This window comes from Pseudophryne corroboree, chromosome 5 (assembly GCF_028390025.1).
Source record: "Pseudophryne corroboree isolate aPseCor3 chromosome 5, aPseCor3.hap2, whole genome shotgun sequence".
Taxonomy (NCBI): domain Eukaryota; kingdom Metazoa; phylum Chordata; class Amphibia; order Anura; family Myobatrachidae; genus Pseudophryne; species Pseudophryne corroboree.
The window spans coordinates 378,587,278-378,601,699 of NC_086448.1; the positions used below are offsets into that span (position 1 = coordinate 378,587,278).

General features: G+C 44.7%; 1 protein-coding gene across 2 annotated transcripts in view; it reads left to right on the top strand.

Moving 5' to 3' along the window:
* The window catches only part of TNS3 (tensin 3), a 1,058,399-nt gene that overhangs the window by 130,142 nt on the left and 913,835 nt on the right, over window positions 1-14,422 (top strand). The gene's annotated exons all lie outside the window — the stretch shown is intronic.

The following is a 14,422-nucleotide window of genomic DNA, read 5'->3' on the forward strand; positions in this document are numbered from 1 at the left end:
CAGTGAAAAATTTGGCAGTGGGAGGAATTTGCATTAGGATGACAGCTGGATTAGGCACTACGGGGAACTGACTCTCAACTATTTTGTTAATCCCCCTTAGATCCTGCACTAGCCTGTAACCCCTCCCCCCACTCTTTTTAACAGGGAAGATGGGACTATTTGCTGTGCTGGACGTTCTTACTAGAATGCCCTGTTGTAGCAAGCGCTCTATTACGGGAAAAACTCCTAACTCTACCTCTGGCTTCAGAGGATACTGTGGGATTTTTGGAGCTATCCTACCATCTTTTACTTGTATAACTACTGGAGCTACATTTGCCATTAATCCAGTGTCCTGTCCATCTTTTGTCCAAAGTGACTCTGGTATCTGAGATGTCATCTCTTCTACTTGGGATGGATTCCTATTTGTCATAATGGAATGTGACATTAATTTTGATGGGGAGTCTAACATGTCTCGTACTTCCTGAGCGTGATTCTCAGGGATGTCCAAGAATACACCTTCAGGAGTACAATAAATGACGCAACCCATTTTACATAGTAAGTCTCTTCCCAGGAGATTAGTTGGTGCCGATGCAGCCAGCAAAAAGGAATGCTTGGTATGCAAAGGCCCTATTGTAATCTCGGCTGGTTTGCTAACAGGGTAGTGCTGGACTACTCCTGTTACTCCCATGGCTGGAATTGTCCTACCAGTGGTTCTCATGCCCACTGTCGAATTTATCACTGACTTGGCCGCCCCTGTGTCTACAAGAAAGTTTAAAGTTTTACCAGCTACATTGATTGCAATCTCTGGTTCGCTTCCAAGACTAGCAATCAACTTAACTGGGTGCAGATTACAGGTATGGCCACACCCCTATTGGGTATGCTGACCTCCCTGAATCCTGCTGGCAGCGACTACTTGTGCGGGGGTTAGCTGGGAACTACCAGAGGCATGCCAATCTCTGTTCGGGGGATATCTTTTTGTTTCCCCTGTATGTGGCTCAAAACTCCGCCTCTGTGGACCCTGCTCCCAATGTCGTGTGTCGTGTCGTTGTCTAGGGGGTTGAAAAGATCTTTGTACACTCTTTGTTCTACATTCTCGTGCATAGTGTCCCGGTCTGTTACAAGAAAAACATGTTATTACACTTGCCTTACCCACAGGATTCGGTGGTACATACGCAGGCTGCCTTGTGGTCAGCGCCTGTATACTTACGGACATCAACTTTTCACTTTGCGACTCCTTGTGTCTAGTGATGTTTTTGTCGTGATCAATAGCAGCCTCTCTCAATGTGGACACTGACAGACCTCGTCAACATGGTTGTGTGGTCTGTACCCTAGCTTTTAATGTTTCTTTCAAACCATCCATCAGTACAGATACTGCTACTTCTCGATGGTTTGGGTTGGTCTTAATGTCTTCTATACCAGTGTATTTTGCTATTTCTGATAGTGCCCGGTGGAAATATTCTGTTGCCGTTTCGGACTCCTTTTGCTTAATGGAAAATATCTTGTTCCATTTAACAACGGCTGGGAAATACTCCTTTAGCTGTAAATTTATCCTTTTTACATTATCCTTGTTGTACACGTCTGTAAGCGGTACATCTTTATCCAATGCACAGTCAGCTAAAAATTGAGTTGCGTCGACATTGGAAGGTAAACAAGCTCTTAGCAGTATCTGCCAATCCTTGTTGTTGGGTTCTACAGTGTTACCTAGATCCCTGATGTATTTTTGGCTAGCAACTAAGTCCTTTCTGGGGTCAGGAAATTCGGACACTATTGTTCTTAATTCCATTCTGGAAAATGGAGTGTACATGGCAATGTTCCTTATGGGAGTGGCTCCGGACACATCTGTTTTTCCATTGGGAACTGCTATTACCCTTACAGGAGCAATTCTAACAGCCTCTTCCTGTGTAGATTCTACTGCTTGTTGTGGTACAATTGTTTCAGTGTAGTGCATGGTGCCGTACTTACCCGTTGACACGACCTCACCTATCCCTCCGCTAGGGGCTTTCACTAATCTCGTGGGTGTCGCGGTGCCTACTGTGGTCTTTGCTATGGTGGCTGCAAGAGAGAGAGCTGAAATTGTTGCTGAATCGTCTTCTTGATCACACTCCTGAGGAAGGTTCAAAACAGGGTACATCTTGCATGGGTTAATACTTGCATGAGTTATTTGGTTAACATCATTAACATTTACAGGGTTACTAAGAGTTTGTGTTTTACAACCCAGTGCGTTTCTCTCCGCAATCAACTTCTCTCCTGCAATGTATGGTGGAGGAGGAGCTGTGGCTATCAGCTTCCTGACTGCCCCAGATCCTGCCGCCAGAGCCAAACCTCTCTGTATCTCACCTTCCTGGTGCCATAACTGTAAATAATCATGATGTTGAATTCGTCTCTTTGTTGATTTTACGAGACATATCCTCCTCCTTAAATTTTGTAACACTTCTGGACTAAAGCTACCTATTCTTGGGAATTTGTCCCTGTCTTGTACAGTCATTCTCTCCCATTCATCACATAAAGATTCGGTGTGACTTCCATATTTTTCACACACTACATATCGTGCCGACCCAACTGGTCGGTTCACAGAATCAACCTGAACCAAGGTTGATCGCCCCCTACCTGAGCAACTGGCCCCCATAGTCTGCAGGTGTTGCTTAGTCCTCCTTGGATCTCTGTATCAAGGTTTTCAGCAAGCCTTTTCAGACAACCAAATTACTCCACAGTAGGCCGGCGGTGGCGGTTTACCGAGTACCCCACTCACTCGCCCACCTCGACCAATACGACCTGATCACACCGACGTGGTGCTGGCGTACTCGATACAGGGCCCCTATGGAACCTTCAGTTTACTGGAACATATGAGGGTTACCCGCAGGACACTTACTCTTTCCAGTAAAGTTGGGGTTGTTAGATAGTTCCTGAGTGACCAGCGAACTTCCCTTCCAAAAATAAAAAATTACACAAATCACGTCAGAATGTACAAATAGCGTTTGTGACCACTTTACTCTAATGGTATTAGGTCAGATTACTAACTACTGCACACAATTACGTGCGGTCCAATCGTTCAGTACACAAGCACTACTTGTTATGTACTGAAAGATCAATGGAATCGATGTTTCCGGCCGCGATTCCTTCAGCACGAGCTTGTATGGCCTATATGGGTTCTGCACCAACACCCCAGGCGTTGTGCCACTGGACTTTTATAGCGGACCTTTTACCTTACGACCTCCTGGTCTTGTTCCTGGTCTTGTTACCTTATGACCTCCTGGTCTTGTTACCTTATGGTCCGCTATACTCTAATGCTCAAATATTATTTAACCAGGGATGCCTCCCTAGCCACCGTATATGTCACTTACACGTATGTCCCTTGACGAGTACCCGGCTTTCCTTTTGGTTCCACCTTAAAGTTGTATAAACTTATGTATACAAAACCACACTCACTCAACACATGTACACTTTGTTTCTATATCTATTTCTGCGCAGAAATTTTTCTTCAGGCCAGCAGTGTTACCAATTAGGAGCAGGATCTGTTAAACTAAATTTCAGATTTTCCAAAAATAGATTTGCGTTATTTACCGCGTCGCGTTATTTACCGCTGTGCGTTACTTATCGCCTTTGCGTTAATTCAACCTTTCGTGATTTTGAGCTACGTGGGCGTAACCAGACGCTACGTTGCGTAATGTACGCTGCGTGCGTCTGCCTTTGGATTGCGTACGCAAGTCTTTTGTTAGGGACACGTGTACGCAAAACAAAGATCCACCGTAACACAATTTCTATTTTTATCAATGTAGATGATCCCTGATCATCTACCGCACACCACACTGACTGCCTTGTATCTCAGACAAACCGTGTGTTTGTTCTATACTTTAACTATCACCTCTACTATGAAATAACAGCAAATCTCTTTTAGCACTTTCTATCAACTATAAAATTTGGCAAACAGGAATAGTGATATACGAAAATGAAACAGAAATGCAGATATATGTATGCGTGCGTGTATACGCAAGACAGAAGAGAAATAAAACAGTTTTAAAAGACACAAGCGTTTTGTTCTTACTTCCGGTTCCCGGATTCCTTCAGCACTCTTTATCTAAGCGAAGCAGACGCTTATCCCGTCAGCAACTGTGAGACAACCTCCCACCCTTTGCTGGAGGGATAATGTCTGCTGATCTACCTAGTGCAGATATGAGAAGGATCGGACGAGCCCCCAATTGACAATGCAAAATACTTTTGTCGTATAAACAACCCTTTATGAAGTCTAAGAACACTGTACGCTGTTTACTTAAGAAGTACCGTAATGGTACGCTATTTGCGTAACGATCGCTCAGCAGTAAGCGAGACGCTCAAGCGTCACGTTCGCTCACGGCCCAGTGATCACAGGACACGTTATTGGTTATGACTAGAGTAATGATTCGCTATGGCGTAGCATACGCTCGAGACCACGAGGAGGTCACCAGCGGCGCAGACGCTCACAACGCTATACCTTAATGTTTAAACCTTATACCAATGAAATACACAGAATAACTTAATGTGAATACAGGGTGTAAGTGCAACCTTGTGTAACCTGACTAACTACAAAGCTGCTTGAGCGTCACCGACGCTCAAGTGAACACTTAACACTATAGAAAATACACAGATACTGGTTTAGGGTCCGAAGCCTATTAACTGTATTATACCTAATATACTTGTAAAAAGGGGATAACAGTACAAATGATACACTCCAATATAACAAAGACTTCCTAACCACAGAACTAAACAATAAATACAAAAAGACAATACTACACTGACCTAAATGCAATACAATACAATACTATCTAATACAATACAATACTAGCCTAGTCTAGGGGTGATATGAGAGAACAGAACAGGGAGAGAGAGAGAGAGAGAGAGAGAGAGATGAGAGAAATTGGCTCACAGAAAGACAATGATTACGGAGAGAAACTTACGCACAAGGGGAAACGATCGCATGCGCCTGGACATCCAGCACCCGATTTTCAGCAATGAGAACCGTTGAAGAGTGAGAGCTGGATGTGGTCGGCCTGCCTATTTATGCCCCACACACAATGCAATCTCCTGGTCCTACAATCCCATTGTCCATTGGCCGAAGGAATTCGGCCCTGCATCATAACAAAAGGTCATAGGGTGATTCATACAGGTGGGCTGTGACGATTTCCAACAGCTCAGGTGGGTGGGAAACTGGGTTTCCCGCCGCATACCTGAGTATGTGTAAATAATAGAAATGGACATAAACTTCTTATGTCCATAACTATTCGCACGAGCGATTAATACGCTCCAAACCAACACCGGAATATTACTAATTAAATACTCTTCCGATGGGTACCAAACACTGCTGTATGATTCCTGTCAGACCCTTCGTACAATACAAAGAGGGATTCCTTTAAACAGGGACCTTCTATTTTATCCAAACTTTCAGAATCTATCAAGGTGACCATGATCTACAAACTACATTAATTGTGAACATTTGTAACGAATGAGTCGCACGCTACGACTACATAAACTCTACCGTAAATACGCATACCGCGCCTGCGAGTGCACGCTATCGCGGGTATGCGCCTTCACGGGAGAGCGTACGCATGCGCAGCGCGGACCAGTGTGCGGTGCAAATATGGCAACGTGCATAGAGACATTTTTCTGACTTTGACACTAGTTTGGCTGGGGAAGTGACAGATGGGGAGTCCAGTGAGGACCCTCTTGCCGGGAACAGAGACATAGTAGTTAGAACTGAAAGCGTGCCTGACCTGGAGGTAAAGAAGGATCTGTTTGCGTCTGAACAGTTAAAGGATCCTACCTTAATAAAGGCTAGAGAGAATGTTAAGATTGTTAATGGGGAACCTGTGGTACCAGGTGACAGGGTTACGTATCCCCACATGGCCATCTGTAATGAGCTCTTGTACCACATTGTCAAAAGGGGTGAGGATGTGGTGGAACAGCTGGTAGTTCCCCAGCCTTATCGGAGAATGGTACTAGATTTAGCTCATAGTCACGTTACCGCAGGACATTTAGGGGCAGAAAAAACCACTGAAAGAGTTTTACAAAGGTTCTTTTGGCCAGGGGTTTATAAAGAAGTGTCTGAATATTGTTCTTCCTGTCCTGAATGCCAGTATCATGCCCCTAGACCCCATTTCAGGAGCCCACTAGTTCCCATGCCTATTATAGAGGTCCCGTTTGACAGAATAGCCATGGATCTCGTGGGGCCCTTGTTAAAGTCTGCTCGGGGCCATCAGTATATCCTGGTAATTATGGACTATGCCACTCGATATCCTGAGGCTGTCCCTTTACGCACTATCACAACCAAGGCGATAGCTAGGGAGCTGGTGCAGGTATTTAGTAGAGTGGGAATACCAAAAGAAATTTTGACTGACCAAGGTACTCCATTTATGTCAAGGATCATGAAAGAATTATGCAAGTTATTTAAGGTCACTCACCTCAGGACGTCCATCTACCATCCCCAAACTGACGGGTTGGTGGAAAGGTTTAATAAAACATTAAAAAGTATGTTAAAAAAGGTTGTTGAGAGAGATGGGAAAAACTGGGATTGTTTGTTGCCCTACTTGTTAATGGCCATCAGAGAAGTTCCTCAGTCCTCTACGGGGTTTTCTCCATTTGATTTGTTGTATGGTAGACACCCCAGAGGGCTGTTGGATGTTGCCAAAGAGACGTGGGAAGGACAGCCCACTCCTTATAGAAGCGTTATTGAGCATGTAACACAAATGCAGGATAGGATTGCAGCCGTGGTACCTGTTGTCAGAGAGCACATGGAACAGGCCCAAAGTGCTCAACAGAGGGTCTATAACCGGAGTGCCAAGATACGGGAATTTGCTCCTGGAGATAGAGTTCTTGTTTTGGTACCCACTGTGGAAAGCAAATTCCTAGCTAAATGGCAGGGTCCATTTGAGATTAGGGAAAAAGTGAATGAGGTTAATTACAAAGTATACCAGCCGGGAAAGAGAAAACCCGAACAGATCTACCATGTTAACTTAATCAAACCCTGGAAAGATAGGTTGTCTCTGTCAGCGGAGCCTTGCCCTTCGGTGTCTTCACCCCGGTTGCTTCCCGCAGTGAAGGTGTCAGAGACATTATCAGCTGATCAGAACAATCAGGTTAAAGAATTTCTCATCCAAAATAGGGAGGTATTTTCAGAGCTGCCTGGCCGAACGACCATAATAAAACATGACATTGTCACAGAACCAGGGGTCAGGGTTCATTTAAAGCCATATAGGATTCCTGAAGCTCAGCGAGAAGCTATTTCTAAGGAAGTTAAAACCATGTTAGAACTTGGAGTCATAGAGGAGTCTAACAGTGAGTGGTCCAGTCCCATAGTGCTCATCCCGAAGCCCGACGGTAGCATACGCTTCTGTAATGACTTTCGTAAGTTAAATGAGGTGTCCAAGTTTGACGCATACCCCATGCCCCGTGTGGATGAGCTTGTAGAAAGGCTGGGAACAGCCAGGTTTCTCACCACATTGGACCTGACCAAAGGTAACTGGCAAATACCTTTATCTGATAGCGCCAAAGAAAAAACAGCCTTTTCGGTTCCGGAGGGGCTGTACCAGTATAAGATGTTACCCTTTGGGTTGCATGGGGCTCCAGCAACCTTTCAACGGGCGATGGATAAAATTTTGAGGCCCCATAGAAAATATGCAGCTGCCTATTTGGATGATGTGGTAATTCACAGTACAGACTGGGGGTCCCATTTGGTTAAAGTACAAGCAGTACTGGACTCAATCAGAGAGGCAGGGTTAACTGCTAACCCAAAGAAGTGCTGCCTCGCAATGGAGGAGGTCAAATACTTGGGCTTCACCATAGGCAGAGGTCTGATTAGGCCCCAATTGAATAAAGTTGATGCTATTCAAAACTGGCCTCGTCCAGTGAATAAAAAACAGGTAAGGGCTTTTTTGGGAATTACTGGGTACTATAGACGGTTTATTCCTAATTTTGCGACCACAGCGGTGCCGTTGTCAGACCTTACCAAAGGGAAGCAGTCAAATGTGGTGAAATGGAACCCTGATGCAGAAAAGGCGTTCCAAGCGTTAAAAGTGGCTTTGTGTTCACAACCGGTGTTGATAACACCAGATTTTTCAAAAGAATTTGTGGTACAGACAGATGCCTCAGAGGTAGGGATAGGTGCTGTGCTGTCCCAAACCAGAGATGGGGACGAACACCCTATCATTTATTTGAGTAGGAAACTCAATGAGCATGAAAAAAGGTATGACATTGTGGAAAAGGAGGCTTTGGCCATTAAGTGGGCACTAGATACCTTGAGATATTACCTCTTGGGTAGACAATTCAGACTAGTGACAGACCATGCCCCTTTAAAATGGATGTATGTAAATAGAGGCAAGAATGCTCGTGTAACTAGATGGTTTCTAGCGTTGCAGGACTTTAAGTTTACTGTCGAACATAGACCGGGAACACAATTGACCAACGCAGATGCATTGTCTCGCATCTTCTGTTTGGGGGCTACAAGTGTTCCGGCCCCTAGGTCGAAACAGGGGAGGGGGATATGTGACAAGAACACTGGGATAGTGTTTGAGGGCAGGTATATTTGTCCCAGGTTCTTGTCTTACATGTTTTAGAAAATGTTAACTTCTAGGAAAAATGCTTTTTGTTTTGTCTGAACCTTTTCAGTTTGCTGTAAAAGCTGGGTAAAGGCTCTGAGAGAGAGATAAGGCGAGTTCTAGACATTGGGCCCAGTTCGGGTCTTTGGCCTCACAGAGGGCTAATCAGGGTTTCAGCTGTGTAAGAGTGATATAGTGCTTCTAACCTGATTAGTATGGGCAGACTGCCTGGGAAGGCTGCAGGATCTGTGTGTGAGAGACACGCTTTCTGATGCAAGTAAGCTATACAGTATGTACTGAAGAACTCTGTGTTTTGTTTAGTGACAGTTAGGAACATCTTATGTTTAGTTAGTGCCGGACAGGCAAGGTATTTTTATTTTGGGGTTTGTTTTATTTTCTGTTTCAATAAAACTGGCCGGGGTCAGTTGTACCAGAAACTGGACTTGTGTTGTTCCTCAGCTGCTGCGTGCTGCCATATTCCCCAGGAAAAGGCACCTTGCACCCCTACAGTGTTACAATATATATATATATATATATATATAAAATGTGTTATGGAACCCCCCCCCCCCCCTGGAAAAATCCTGCGTTTGCACCTGACGCCCCTGCCTGGAGGATCCTCTAAACTGGCACTATAAGGTCCGCCATGCCCTCCAACTGCTGATCCAATCCATGCCTCCCAGGACAGTGATATAGAATTGTGGATGATAAATCAATTTATTGGTCACTCACAAATGCATAAAATAGAGGGGCTAATCTAGACAAGAAAACAAAAAAGGACCCACAAATGTTTGCAACTGAGATCTCTGCATTGCTATTATTATGTAGTATTTAAATCTCATTTGCAGTGTGGTGGAAGAATTTGCTCCGACGACATTGACATTGCGTGCAGCTCTGAATCCGGCACAGTGTGTGTCAGTAACACAGTACAAGGGCTGACATAGTGGGAGCCTCAACACAGATGGGGCTACAGGTAATTGCCATGTTTTACTTTCCTAAATGCCAGCCTTGGAATTTGGCTAGAAGATAAAATATCTCTACATTTGCTCTGCACAGGAAATTATGATGTCAAGGCTTTTCTGTAATAATGAATAACATATGTTAGAAGGCTAATGAAATAAATTAGTTAAGGTAATGGTAAAACACATAATGATTGGAATTACAATTACGGCATCCAAAACATTTTTACTATAGGGGCTCATTTACACTGGTGGCTGTAACACAATAAATAAAAAAACAAAACAAAAAACAGTCATTGAAAATAATAGGTCACCCCTGAAAGGTAACTGAGTGCATTGTAGTACTGGGACTCTGTTATACTTGAGTAGTTTAACTCATTTGCAATCCATATTTTTGCAGCACTTCATAGAGGTAGATGCATTACATGGAATAAAATGCTATTCTGTGTATATATATATATATATATATATATATATATATACACTGCTCAAAAAAATAAAGGGAACACTTAAACAACACAATGTAACTCCAAGTCAATCACACTTCTGTGAAATCAAACTGTCCACTTAGGAAGCAACACTGATTGACAATCAATTTCACATGCTGTTGTGCAAATGGAATAGACAACAGGTGGAAATTATAGGCAATTAGCAAGACACCCCCGATAAAGGAGTTGTTCTGCAGGTGGTGACCACAGACCACTTCACAGCTCCTATGCTTTCTGGCTGATGTTTTGGTCACTTTTGAAAGCTGCCAGTGCTTTCACTCTAGTGGTAGTATGAGACGGAGTCTACAACCCACACAAGTGGCTCAGGTAGTGCAGCTCATCCGGGATGGCACATCAATGCGAGCTGTGGCAAGAAGGTTTGCTGTGTCTGTCAGCGTAGTGTCCAGAGCATGGAGGCGCTACCAGGAGACAGGCCAGTACATCAGGAGACGCGGAGAAGGTCGTAGGAGGGCAACAACCCAGCAGCAGGACCACTACCTCCGCCTTTGTGCAAGGAGGAACAGGAGGAGCACTGCCAGAGCCCTGCAAAATTACCTCCAGCAAGCCACAAATGTGCATGTGTCTACTCAAACGATCAGAAACAGACTCCATGAGGGTGGTATGAGGGCCCGACGTCCACAGGTGGGGGTTGTGCTTACAGCCCAACACCATGCAGGATGTTTGGCATTTGCCAGAGAACTCCAAGATTGGCAAATTTGCCACTGGCGCCCTGTGCTCTTCACAGATGAAAGCAGGTTCTCACTGAGCACATGTGACAGACGTGACAGAGTCTGGAGACGCCAAGGAGAACGTTCTGCTGCCTGCAACATCCTCCAGCATGACCGGTTTGGCAGTGGGTCAGTAATGGTGTGTGGTGGCATTTCTTTGGGGGGCCGCACAGCCCTCCATGTGCTTGCCAGAAGTAGCCTGACTGCCATTAGGTACCGAGATGAGATCCTCAGACCCCTTGTGAGACCATATGCTGGTGCAGTTGGCCCTGGGTTCCTCCTAATGCAAGACAATGCTAGACCTCATGTAGCTGGAGTGTGTCAGTAGTTCCTGCAAGACGAAGGCATTGATGCTATGGACTGGCCCGCCCGTTCCCCAGACCTGAATCCAATTGAGCACATCTGGGACATCATGTCACGCTCCATCCACCAACGCCACGTTGCACCACAGACTGTCCAGGAGTTGGCGGATGCTTTAGTCCAGGTCTGGGAGGAGATCTCTCAGGAGACCATCTGCCACCTCATCAGGAGCATGCCCAGGCGTTTTAGGGAGGTCATACAGGCACGTGGAGGCCACACACACACAACTGAGCCTCATTTTTACTTGTTTTAAGGACATTACATTAAAGTTGGATCAGCCTGTAGTGTGTTTTTCCCCTTTAATTTTGAGTGTGACTCCAAATCCAGACCTCCATGGATTAATAAATTTGATTTCCATTGATAATTTTAGTGTGATTTTGTTGTCAGCACATTCAACTATGTAAAGAACAAAGTATTTAATAAGAATATTTCATTCATTCAGATCTAGGATGTGTTGTTTAAGTGTTCCCTTTATTTTTTTGAGCAGTGTGTATATATATATATATATATATATATATATATATATATATATATATATATATATATATAATATTCTACTGTTTTTCTTAATTTCAGGTGTAGCTCTTCACAACGTTCTTTAGCTCACAATAGCTTCTTGGACATTTCATTTAGTACTTCTACTAACTTAATAAAATCTGACTATTGCTATTTTTTTGCGACATAAGAACATTGGGGCAGATTTATCAACCTGGAGAAGGCATAAGGAAGTGATAAATGCAAGGTCATAACACACCAGCCAATCAGCTACAATATGTAAATTGACAGTTATGAGCTGATTGGCTGGTGCATTATCACCTTGCACTTATCACCGCTTTATCGCTTTTTTATGCCTTCTCCAGGCTTAATACATCTGCCCCATAGTTTTACTGACTTGTGACCCTGACTACCTCTCTGCTGTGTGATTTAGCAGTTTCCTTTGTTATCTGACCCTGGCTAGTAAGTGATTCTAATTATGCTTCAGCAAGTTTTCCTACAGTAGATATACTGTATGCCTGGTCTCTCAAGGAACACTAGGGATAATGTGCAAAGCCTGGGGGCATTTGAATAGTGGATTGGACATTTTGTCTTTAAAAAAGGGCAACCGCTTTAGGTGAAGATTACACTAAGCTTAGAACCCCAGCTGGTGTTCCTGAAGAGGACTCAGGTGACATATGTTGCTGAATATCAGGTGACATATGCTGAATATCATAGAGACAAGTTTATCATTGTAATCTGAAAGATGGCAAAACAAAATACATCAATAATTTTTCTAAGTTTATTTCTTTTTTCTGCGTTTCTTTATATCAGTATTTCTACAACGATTGGATTCCTATTCCTACCTTTTGATTTACTTTAAAATGTTTAACAATCGCCCTTATCCTTATCTCATAGCTCTAAACGCACACTTGTACCAGCCCAATCCTTCATGCAGAGAACGCCCAGTAACGCCTCCTTAGTCAAACACGGAGATGTGCTGGAGAAGTATATGCCTGTAGTTGGTTCTGAAACAACCAGACTAACATTTATCTCTGTATGAGCCTCTATTCAGGGGTGGATCTACTATGAAACTAATGAAACTTAAACCTAATCCCAGAGGGGCCCATTTTCACCTCTTGTTTTTATGTACTGTATGGTTATAGATCATCACCAATGACACCATGACAAGCATGCTGCTATTATATCTTGGATGCGTGTCGCTTAGTACCACAGGAGCTGCTGGGAGTTGTAGTCTAGCTCTGTGATTTGTAAATAGCGTGAAACGTGTATCCGTTTTAAATTCTTATTCCTGCCAGCCTGGAGAACTTCTATTTATGACATGACCAGGACTGGCGGAGCCTAAGAAGGCCCGCCAAGGAAGGAGGCTGGAAGCAAACAAAGGTGAGAAGGAGCCCAGGACAAGGAGCCAACTAACAAGCAAGGCTGGAGTAAGGCTGGTGGGGGCCCAGGGCAACTGAGGTTGCTGGCAAAGCCCTCCCCCCCCCCCTCTCCTGAGCGACACACACAGCGACCCCCCCCCCCCCCCTTCCAGGACTCACACACAGCCACACCCCCTCCCGAGTCACACACACTAACTCACTCTCTGGGCAATACGCACGGAACAGAGCAGCAGCAGGGATACAGCATGCAGGTCACTCACGGAACGGAGAAGCAGCAGGTACAGCGCGCCTCAGCTTCACACGCTGGCGGCTCACAGTTGATTTCCCTGTCCCGTGAGACTGACTGTTCATTAGGGAACTCCTCAACGGCCACTGTTACTGAACAGCTGAGCCGTCGGAGTGTGTGGGGGACCGTAATGTGTGGGGCCCCAGGTCGGCCATCCATGTCACCCCTACCTAAATCCGGCTCTGCTAACAAGATCATTTTGCTGGCGCTCAGCAGTGTGTGCTGAGCCTGTCAGGTATTTATTGAAGAGAGGCAGGAAGGGTGCTGTGAGGTGATTAATATAGTGCGGGTTCTCTGAGATGATTATTCAAAAGGGGGTGTGCCTGTGAGGTGATTACTGAAGGGGGTACTGTTAGGTGATTATTGAAGGGGGAGTGCTGTGAGAGGTAGATATTAAAGGGGTGTGGTGGGGGTTTGCTGTAACCAGACCTCTTACCCTGTCACCCACCACACCTGTCCCAGCAGACTCTATCACCGTGCCAAATACCTGACCTGTCCCCGCAGACACAGGCTGGTGGGAATGGGCTCACTGTATGGCCCATTTTCAAGGACTTCACCCCACCACCCCTTTCTTTGCCATTTGGGCCTTCAGGTGATTGCAAGGGCAGCAAAGCCCTTTGGACCTTGTTGGATGTTGCCCTATTGCTGGTTACAAAGGGGCCCCCATAACAGTTCAAGTTTTAGGACCCCAAAAATGTAGGTCGGTCACTGCCTCTATTGGAGGTGGCCCTGGTTTAGTGCAATTATGTAACGTCTTCTTGGATGCGCAGTGTCTCCTTGTATTGAATAGTGTCTGAGGTGGGGGCGTTTGGATACCTATCATTACTTTCAGTTGTATGTCTTTTGTGCCATCAGGGAGCATTAAATTACTTTTATATTCGCACTAAAACAAAGTCCTTAAAATGTAAAAATTTTATATTTCTACATAGAAATAATGGGAACAAACACTAAACACACAGCTGATATTCTTTAATCAAAATAAAAAGTTTTAAGAAAGTAATTGTAACGGAGATGCGCTAACTGTGCACGTATGACCTCTAACTCAATGCGCCCTCTTCCTTCATCCTCCATAGGAGTAGGATGTGCCCATGAGTGTCTCACCCTGTGTGTCACTGGAGCTACAGAAGCGGTGGTTTCACCGCTTACTACGGTGTTATCACCACTTACCACTGTGTCACCACGGC